Genomic DNA, 10,000 nt, shown 5'->3' on the forward strand with positions numbered 1-10,000 from the left:
TTGTAGGTGTGTGTGGGTTGCCTGTCATCTCCTGCGATTTTCGTTACTCCAACTTCTAAGTCTTAGAGTTTGGATCGAAGTGTTTGGTCTTCCCTTAGCATGAATTCTGCCTATATCCTCACTGACTCTACACCCTCGTCAGAGAGATGATCAGAGGCACATCCGTGATTATGCTTGTGTGGTTTATAAAGAACAAACATTCCTCTTTAATCTCTAGGCTATGGATTTGGTGTTATTTGCAGCTGTTTTGGATTGGCATCATAGTCACTCTTTTGTTTTATTTCGTATAAAATGTATCAAGTGGGGCTTCTTCACCGTACCTCATCAAACAATTATTATATGGTCGATACTTCCCCCATGTTTTTTGTGTTTTCTTTCATTTGGATTTCAATGTCTCCAACTAGCTTTTCAGACAGAACCTCTTTATTTTCAGGATCTTCTATTCTCCTTTTGCTACCAATACTTCCGACAGCCATCAGATTTCTGATGACATATCCCTCCCCGTTACCGTTACTTGCTTGTTCACGTAAGTGGGAACGAGGGCTAAATCCTCACTCTTACAATGACAGTGGAGTACCACCTCACCCGTGATTCCGAGAAAACCCTCAGCTTCCCCATTTTGTATCGCTTAGCACAAGAGAGGAAGTCCATTTTTTCCACTACACTCTTTCAGCAATTTCTGTCTAAACATGGATGAGGTTTTCCACCCGCCTGCTCCAATATTCAAAATATATCTGTTCAGGACCGTTCACCAGTTTGCTTAGGTTGCGATTTCAATAGAGATCGCCATGGTGACCCTCCTTTCGTCTCACGTAACTGGTTTTTATTTGGGAGGAAGGGGCGCTTTTTTTTTTGTATATAGTCGACAGACATCTACTCCCAGTTGTTTGTTGTTCTGACAGGAAGCAAACTTCTGCGTTTTTTAGTTCGTATTTCAGTCGCTGCTGATATTATTATTCTACTGCTGTTAGTGCTATTGGCGGTCATGGACGTTTAACGTTAGCACTAGTTACAACTGTTTTTACTGAAGATGGTAGTAGTGTTGATGCTCGTCTCGGTCGTGGCTGAGCTCGGAGTTCTTTCTCCTTTCTATTGTCGTACAATTTTTCGCAAGGACAGTGAAATTAGTATTGGAGATGTAGTTGACTCCGTCGTCGCCGTCACCTTTATTGGCAGTAGGTAGTACAGTTAATGGTGATGATGACGATGTGTTGTTGGTGCTGCTACAGCTTTTGCAGTTGTTAATTTAGTTAACAAGTGGTGAATTTCGCTTGGGGTGTCATCCTTCAAACAGTCATTGAAGAGAGGTACCTTTATAACACATCCTCTTCTAACTCAGTTCCTTATTCCATGCTCATCACTTCCTTGTCACCAATGATTTTGGACAAGATGTTTTCACTTTAGATAGTAAATACTAGAAGTATGTTTTAAAGAATTCAGCCCCTTAATAGGGGCCGAGGGAAAGATAACAGAAGCATTTGCTGTCTGTTCTTAGACAAATAATATGTTCGACACAAATAAAAGGCAACAAATCCTTAAACAGGCAAATGCAAAAGAATTCTAAAAAAGCACTTGAAACAATAAAAAACATACTACAGTCTAGTCTAGAAGCTATAATAATAATAATAATAATAATAATAATAATAATAATAATAATAATAATAATAATAATAATAATAACAATAATAATAATAATAATAATAATAATAATAATAATAATAATAATAATAATAATAATAATAATAATAATAATAACAACAACAATAATAATAATAATAATAATAATAATAATAATAATAATAATAATAATAATAATAACAATAATAATTAATAATAAATTCTTTCTACTATAGGCACAAGGCTTGAAATTTAGGGAAAGAGGTAGTCGATTACATCGACCCAGTGCTCAACTTGTACTCACTTTATCGACACCGAAAGGATGAAAGGCAAAGTCGACCTCGGCGGACTTTGAACTCAACAACAACAACAGCAACAACAACAACAACAACAACAATGATAATAATAATAATAATAATAATAATAATAATAATAATAATAATAATAATAATAATAATAATAATAATGATGATGATGATGATGATGATAATAATAATAATCATAATCATCATCATCATCATCATAATAATAATAATGATAATAATAATAATAATAATAATAATAATAATAATAATAATAATAATAATAATAATAATAATAATAATAGCAAATAGACCAGATATAGTTGTCAAAGATCATGAAGAAAAAAAATGCTTTCTAATTGATGTATCAATACCAGCAGATTACAACGTTTCTCTAAAAGAAATGGAAAAACTTTCAAAATACAAAGACCTGGAAATAGAGATAACTCGAATGGGAATCTAAAAACAGAAACAATTCCTATTATAGTAGGTGCCTTAGATATAATAAAAAAATATTCAGACAAATACATAACAAAAATACCAGGATTTACAAATATATATAACATACAGAAAATTGCACTACTGGGTACTGCACACATTCTATGCAAAACACTTTCAATACAGTAAACATAAGAGCACCACAGCAAACCACAGCACATACCCAAGGCACACAGAGCTGCGCTCGGTAGTGAAGTGAAAGCACGTTATAAAAATAAAACTACTGAACAATAATAATAATAATAATAATAATAATAATAATAATAATAATAATAATAATAATAATAATAAAACGCCAAGACAGATACAGAGCACCGGTGGCTATGGAGGAAGTGGAGTGACCTGAAGACATAGACAAAAGCACTCATATGCGCAGCTCAGGAACAAGCGTTACGGACCAATTATATGAAGTGCAGAATTGACAACACTCCGATAGCGACAAATGCAGAATGTGTGGTGAGAGGGGTGAAACTATGGTATATCGTTAGTGAATGCACGAAATTGGCACAACGCGAATACAAACGACGCCATGACAGTGTGACAAGAATGATCCATTGGGAGTTCTGTGGAAATCACGGCCCACGGAGAACAAAGACGTGGTATTAAAAAACTCCAGAAGAAGTCACCGAAAATGAAAACCGCAAAATCTTGTGTGTTGTAATGATCCAGTGCGATCACTTGAGTGGCAAGATATTCAGCTTCAGTTGAAATAATAAATTACAGAGAGAGGGGGAGAGAGTTTTCTTCATATATATGCATATATAACATTTTTACATATATATTTTATATATATGTGTGTGTGTGTGTGTGTGTGTGTGTGTGTGTGTGTGTGTGTGTGTGTGTATGTGTGTGTGTGTGTGTGTGTGTGTGTGTGTGTGTGTGTGTGTACGTATATATATATGTATGTATATATATGTATATGTGTGTACATATATATATATAAAAATATAAAAGAAGCAAAAATACTGGAGATTCAGTATACACCACGGAGCAACATTATGAGTTGAAAATATGTGAAAAACATATAAAAAGTGGAAGAGAAATGCCTTTGTCTCACATAGTTTAATATCTTTTTATAAAGATTTTTTTTTTAATATATACATATTTTATGGATGTCGTGATATCCAAGCGGTTTTCGTTATTTAAATTAGCTTTTCAAGTGACATTGTGAAATAATCAATTCTTGTGACAAAGGGGTCTCGCCATTTTGGATGCTTGAAAAATAAGAATGAGTCTAGAGAGTGGACCAAGGTAGGTAATATGTGGCAAGGAGGACAACTAACTCCTCAGTATACTTTTTGAAGTGGTCAAGTTTGTATATTAAGGTGTGGTCTGTACTTTTGTATGAACAGGTTTTCCTTGTTAGGCGTTCTTGTAAGGAGATTGTATTTTTGCATTCGTATAATGGAAAGATATGGAAATTCGGCGTTTTATTACTTGCGCATCTGTCGATATGTTCGCTCAGGGCTATATGTCTGCATTGAGGAAAACAAATCTGTTCTTTATGCAGGGTGAATCTGCGTCTCACAGTATGGCTGGTTTGGCCCACATAATTGTGGCCACAACCTGAGCAGGTTAGGACATAGATAAGGCTCTGAGAAGCACACGTGAAGTTGGTCTTAATTGGGAATTTTTCTCCTTGCTGGAATGTGAATTCCGAGCCTTCAGTTAGGTACGGGCATGTACCACAATTAGGTCGTCTTCATTTTTCAACTGTTTGTATAGTTTGTATTGAGTATAGTTTTACATTGTTAGGAGTCTCTTGGGTGATTTATGTTGTCTTTTGCAATTGAGGAGTTTATGTGTATTTAGGATGTTGTTCATTTTCGGGAGTGTTTTAAAGTGAGGTATTTTGTTGTCCTCAGTGTGTTTGTGTCCAATTTCTTGGCACGTTTAATTCCATGGTCTATAAGTGCGGGTGGGCATTGACGTTCAATGAGTGTTATTTTGAGGTCTTGTAGGCGAAATTCCCGAGTGGTATTGTCAGATACAATTGTACAGATCCTTTTTGCTACATTGAATGGGATATTTATTTTGGTGTGTTTAGGATGGCATGAACTGAATAGGAGATACTGTTTTGAGCCTGTTGGTTTGTAGTAGATGTCAGTTGCAATTTGGTTGTTGGATTTATATATGAATATATATACACTAACACATACACATTTATTTATATATACATACATACAAGATCATATTATATGTGTACACGTACGTCAATGCATGTATATATTTATGTGTGTGTGTGTGTGTGTGTGTGTGTGTGTGTGTGTGTGTGTGTGTGTGTGTGTGTGTGTGTGTGTGTGTGTGTGCGTGTGTGTGTGTGTGTGTGTTCGTATGTGAGAATCGTATCCATCTTAGTGTTCCGTCTCGCAAACACTCTTCAATGTTTTATTTATTTATTTACATGACTGGATTAGAAATTGATAGCATATTTCATATTCTTTTAGTCAATTTTTTATTACCATTCTCATGTCAGTTAGGTTCACAGGAGCTAAGATGATAGCTATAGCTTTACAAATAAACTCACAATCCACCCACTTATCTATTCTCGCTAGTGTTACAAGATAGGGCAATATTTCTTCCCTTAGCCGTTGGTCAAAATCATATTACATCCCAACAGGAATGTGCAAATGCGAATATGAAATGTGTGTGCATGTCTATATAGATGCATAGATAACGTATGAAAGTATTTTTCTCTTTTTCTTTGCATGCTTCTACGCATATGAAGGTGTGCGCTTGATGCAGAGATATTGGAAAATCTGTAGGCTTCATTTTATGCGATTTTCTGTTAGTTTCACCCGATACATACCCGAAAATTATATATATATATATATATATATATATATATATATATATATATATATATATATATATATTATATATATATATACACACACATATATATATATATATATATATATATATATATATATATATATACATATATATATATATATATATATATATATATATATATATATATATATATATATATATGTATATATATATATATATATATATATATATATATATATATATATATATATATATATAAAACAAATAATAAATGAGTATATGCATATATACACACAGGTACGTGCATACCTACGTCTACCTGTACATATAGGTGCATACCTGGGTACAGGACATTGCAAACAAAACGTAGACAAGAAAATAATAATAACCAGAGTACAGAAAACACACAAGCCACATAGAGAACATTTTCCTTCATCAGCTAACCCCATTTTAACACCGGCGTTTCGAAGAGCTGGGCAGGACGCATCGTTAAAATGGCTCTTCCCATGGACCGCAAATTAAATTTGTATACACAAATTAAACCTGTGCCATGGAGGAATGTAGTGGCGGACAAAAAACAAGACATATGAGTGGATTTGGTAGATGGCAACTGAAAGAAGCCCGTCGTATATATATATATGTATATGTTTGTGTGTCTGTGTTAGTCCCTGCAACATCGCTGGTGTGTTTACGTACCCGTGACTTAGTGGTTCGGCATGAGACACCGATAGAATAAGTACTAGGCTTACAAAGAATAAGTCCCGAGGTCAATTTGCTCGACTAGTCAAATGACTGAAACAAATAAAGGAATAAAAGAAAGAATATATGAATATGTATATACATATGAATATATATATATATATATATATATATATATATACATATGAATATATATATATATATATATATATATATATATATATATATATATATATATATATATATATATATATATATATATATATATATATATATATATATATATACATATATATATATGAAAATATAAATATATACATATATATATATATATATATATATATATATATATATATATATATATATATATGAATATATACATTATATATGAATATATAAATATATACATTAGGTTTGCCAGATTTGTCTCTCTCACCAAGGTCATCAGCTGTCGAACGCCGACGAAGGGAAATAACCCTGAAATCCGGATACGTTCGTGCTGCTGGCCGAGGTGAGAGGGATAACTCCCTTGGCAAACAGGACACAGTCGTGTGTCGATAAGCCAGCTGGAGGAGATGTCCTCCTGGGGCTAAAAGCAACAGTAACATCCACCCCTAGGGGTCAGCCACACTTAAGTGGCAATATACTACACTTTATCGTGCAGTTACTGTTAATACTTCATATAGAGAATTAACATTGCTTGTTTTCACCTTTTCAATATCAGTGAAGAATGCCACTGGAAAAGAAGATATAAGGTTTGCCAGATTTGTCTCTCTCACCAAGGTCATCAGCTGTCGAACGCCGACGAAGGGAAATAACCCTGAAATCCGGATACGTTCGTGCTGCTGGCCGAGGTGAGAGGGATAACTCCCTTGGCAAACAGGACACAGTCGTGTGTCGATAAGCCAGCTGGAGGAGATGTCCTCCTGGGGCTAAAAGCAACAGTAACATCCACCCCTAGGGGTCAGCCACACTTAAGTGGCAATATACTACACTTTATCGTGCAGTTACTGTTAATACTTCATATAGAGAATTAACATTGCTTGTTTTCACCTTTTCAATATCAGTGAAGAATGCCACTGGAAAAGAAGATATAAGGTTTGCCAGATTTGTCTCTCTCACCAAGGTCATCAGCTGTCGAACGCCGACGAAGGGAAATAACCCTGAAATCCGGATACGTTCGTGCTGCTGGCCGAGGTGAGAGGGATAACTCCCTTGGCAAACAGGACACAGTCGTGTGTCGATAAGCCAGCTGGAGGAGATGTCCTCCTGGGGCTAAAAGCAACAGTAACATCCACCCCTAGGGGTCAGCCACACTTAAGTGGCAATATACTACACTTTATCGTGCAGTTACTGTTAATACTTCATATAGAGAATTAACATTGCTTGTTTTCACCTTTTCAATATCAGTGAAGAATGCCACTGGAAAAGAAGATATAAGGTTTGCCAGATTTGTCTCTCTCACCAAGGTCATCAGCTGTCGAACGCCGACGAAGGGAAATAACCCTGAAATCCGGATACGTTCGTGCTGCTGGCCGAGGTGAGAGGGATAACTCCCTTGGCAAACAGGACACAGTCGTGTGTCGATAAGCCAGCTGGAGGAGATGTCCTCCTGGGGCTAAAAGCAACAGTAACATCCACCCCTAGGGGTCAGCCACACTTAAGTGGCAATATACTACACTTTATCGTGCAGTTACTGTTAATACTTCATATAGAGAATTAACATTGCTTGTTTTCACCTTTTCAATATCAGTGAAGAATGCCACTGGAAAAGAAGATATAAGGTTTGCCAGATTTGTCTCTCTCACCAAGGTCATCAGCTGTCGAACGCCGACGAAGGGAAATAACCCTGAAATCCGGATACGTTCGTGCTGCTGGCCGAGGTGAGAGGGATAACTCCCTTGGCAAACAGGACACAGTCGTGTGTCGATAAGCCAGCTGGAGGAGATGTCCTCCTGGGGCTAAAAGCAACAGTAACATCCACCCCTAGGGGTCAGCCACACTTAAGTGGCAATATACTACACTTTATCGTGCAGTTACTGTTAATACTTCATATAGAGAATTAACATTACATTATGTATATTATATTTATATAGTATATATGATATATATTGTATATATAGTATATATAGTATATATAATATATATAGATATTATATATATATATATATAAAAACTATATATATATATATATTAAATATATAGTATATATAATATGTATATATAATATATATATATAAAATATACTCTTTTACTCTTTTACTCTTTTAATTGTTTCAGTCATGTGACTGCGGCCATGCTGGAGCACCGCCTTTAGTCGAGCAAATCGACCCCAGGACTTATTCTTTGTAAGTCTAGTACTTATTCTATCGGTGTCTTTTGCCGAACCACTAAGTTACGGGGACGTAAACACACCAGCATCGGTTGTGAAGCGATGTTGAGGAGACAAACACAGACAAACAAACACACATATATATACATATATACGACGGGCTTCGTTCAGTTTCCGTCTACCAAATCCACTCACAAGGCTTTAGTCTTCCCGAGACTATAGTAGAAGACACTTGCCCAAGGTGCCACGCAGTGGGACTGAACCTGGAATCATGTGGTTGGTAAGCAAGCTACTTACCACACAGCCACTCCTGCGCCTATATGTATATCTTTTACTCGTTTACTTGTTTCAATCATTTGACTGTGGCCAGGCTGGAGCACCGCCTTTAGTCGAGCAAATCGACCCCAGGATTTATTCTTTGTAAGCCTAGTACTTATTCTCTCGTCTCTTTTGCCGAACCGCTAATGTTATGGGGACATAAACACACCACCATCAGTTGTCAAGCGATGTTGGGCGGACAAACAAAGACACACAAACATATACACACACATACACATACATATATATACATATATAGGACAGGCTTCTTTCAGTTGTCATCTACCAAATCCACTCACAAGGCTTTGGTCGGCCCGAGGCTATAGTAGAAGACACTTGCCCAAGGTGCCACGCAGTAAGAATGAACCCGGAACCATGTGGTTGGTAAGCAAGCTATTTACCACATAGCCTATATATCATATATATATATATAATACATATATATAATATATTATATATGTATATATGTATATATTATATATATATAATATTTAATATATATCATATTTATATTATATATATATATATATATATATATATATATATATTTGAAGATAAGCAACAAAAATTCAATAGGTTATATCAGTACGTACGTTTCGTACAAGCTCCATTTATTCGTGTGGTGAGAACACCACAGAATGTACATTCTGTGGTGTTCTCACCACATGAATAAATGGAGCTTGTACGAAACGTACGTACTGCTATAACCTATTGAATTTTTGTTGACATTCTGTGGTGTTCTCACCACATGAATAAATGGAGCTTGTACGAAACGAACGTACTACTATAACCTATTGAATTTTTGTTCGTTACCTTCAAATTTTATTCACCAAATCTCTTGATTTTGTTTTTGGTTTTTATCCTACCAAATTCTGGTGCCTCAAACATTTTAAGTACCACATTTAATCTTATGATTAAATCTATATTATATATATATATATATATATATATATATATATATATATATATATATATATATATATATATATATAACTTACGGTGGTGCACCAGCATGACCGCAGCCACTTGGCTGAAACACATAAATAAATATATATATATATATATATATATATATATATATATATATATATATATATATATATATATATATATATATATATATATGTATATATCTTTCTCCTCCTTACGCTACAAGAGACAACTCCTGTCAAAGCTTGTTTCTCCAGCGTTCACCACTTCACCTCGTTTTGTCTTACTACCCTGTTTTTGTAACCACTTTAACCCTTCGCAAATCCCAAATTATATTTAATTTGCTTTGCGGGAACGTCTCTTTTGACGAAGAAGCATCTTGTCCTATGCGTTTGAAATGCCGAGTAGATAAAACAGGGCTCTACTGATGAAGGGATTCTTCTTTATGCTGCCTGTCTCGTTTCTCTATTTGTTTCTGTCGTTGCTCGAAAATAAGTTCGTTTTCCAT

This window comes from Octopus bimaculoides, chromosome 1 (assembly GCF_046866305.1).
Source record: "Octopus bimaculoides isolate indiv1 chromosome 1, ASM4686630v1, whole genome shotgun sequence".
NCBI classification, from domain to species: domain Eukaryota; kingdom Metazoa; phylum Mollusca; class Cephalopoda; order Octopoda; family Octopodidae; genus Octopus; species Octopus bimaculoides.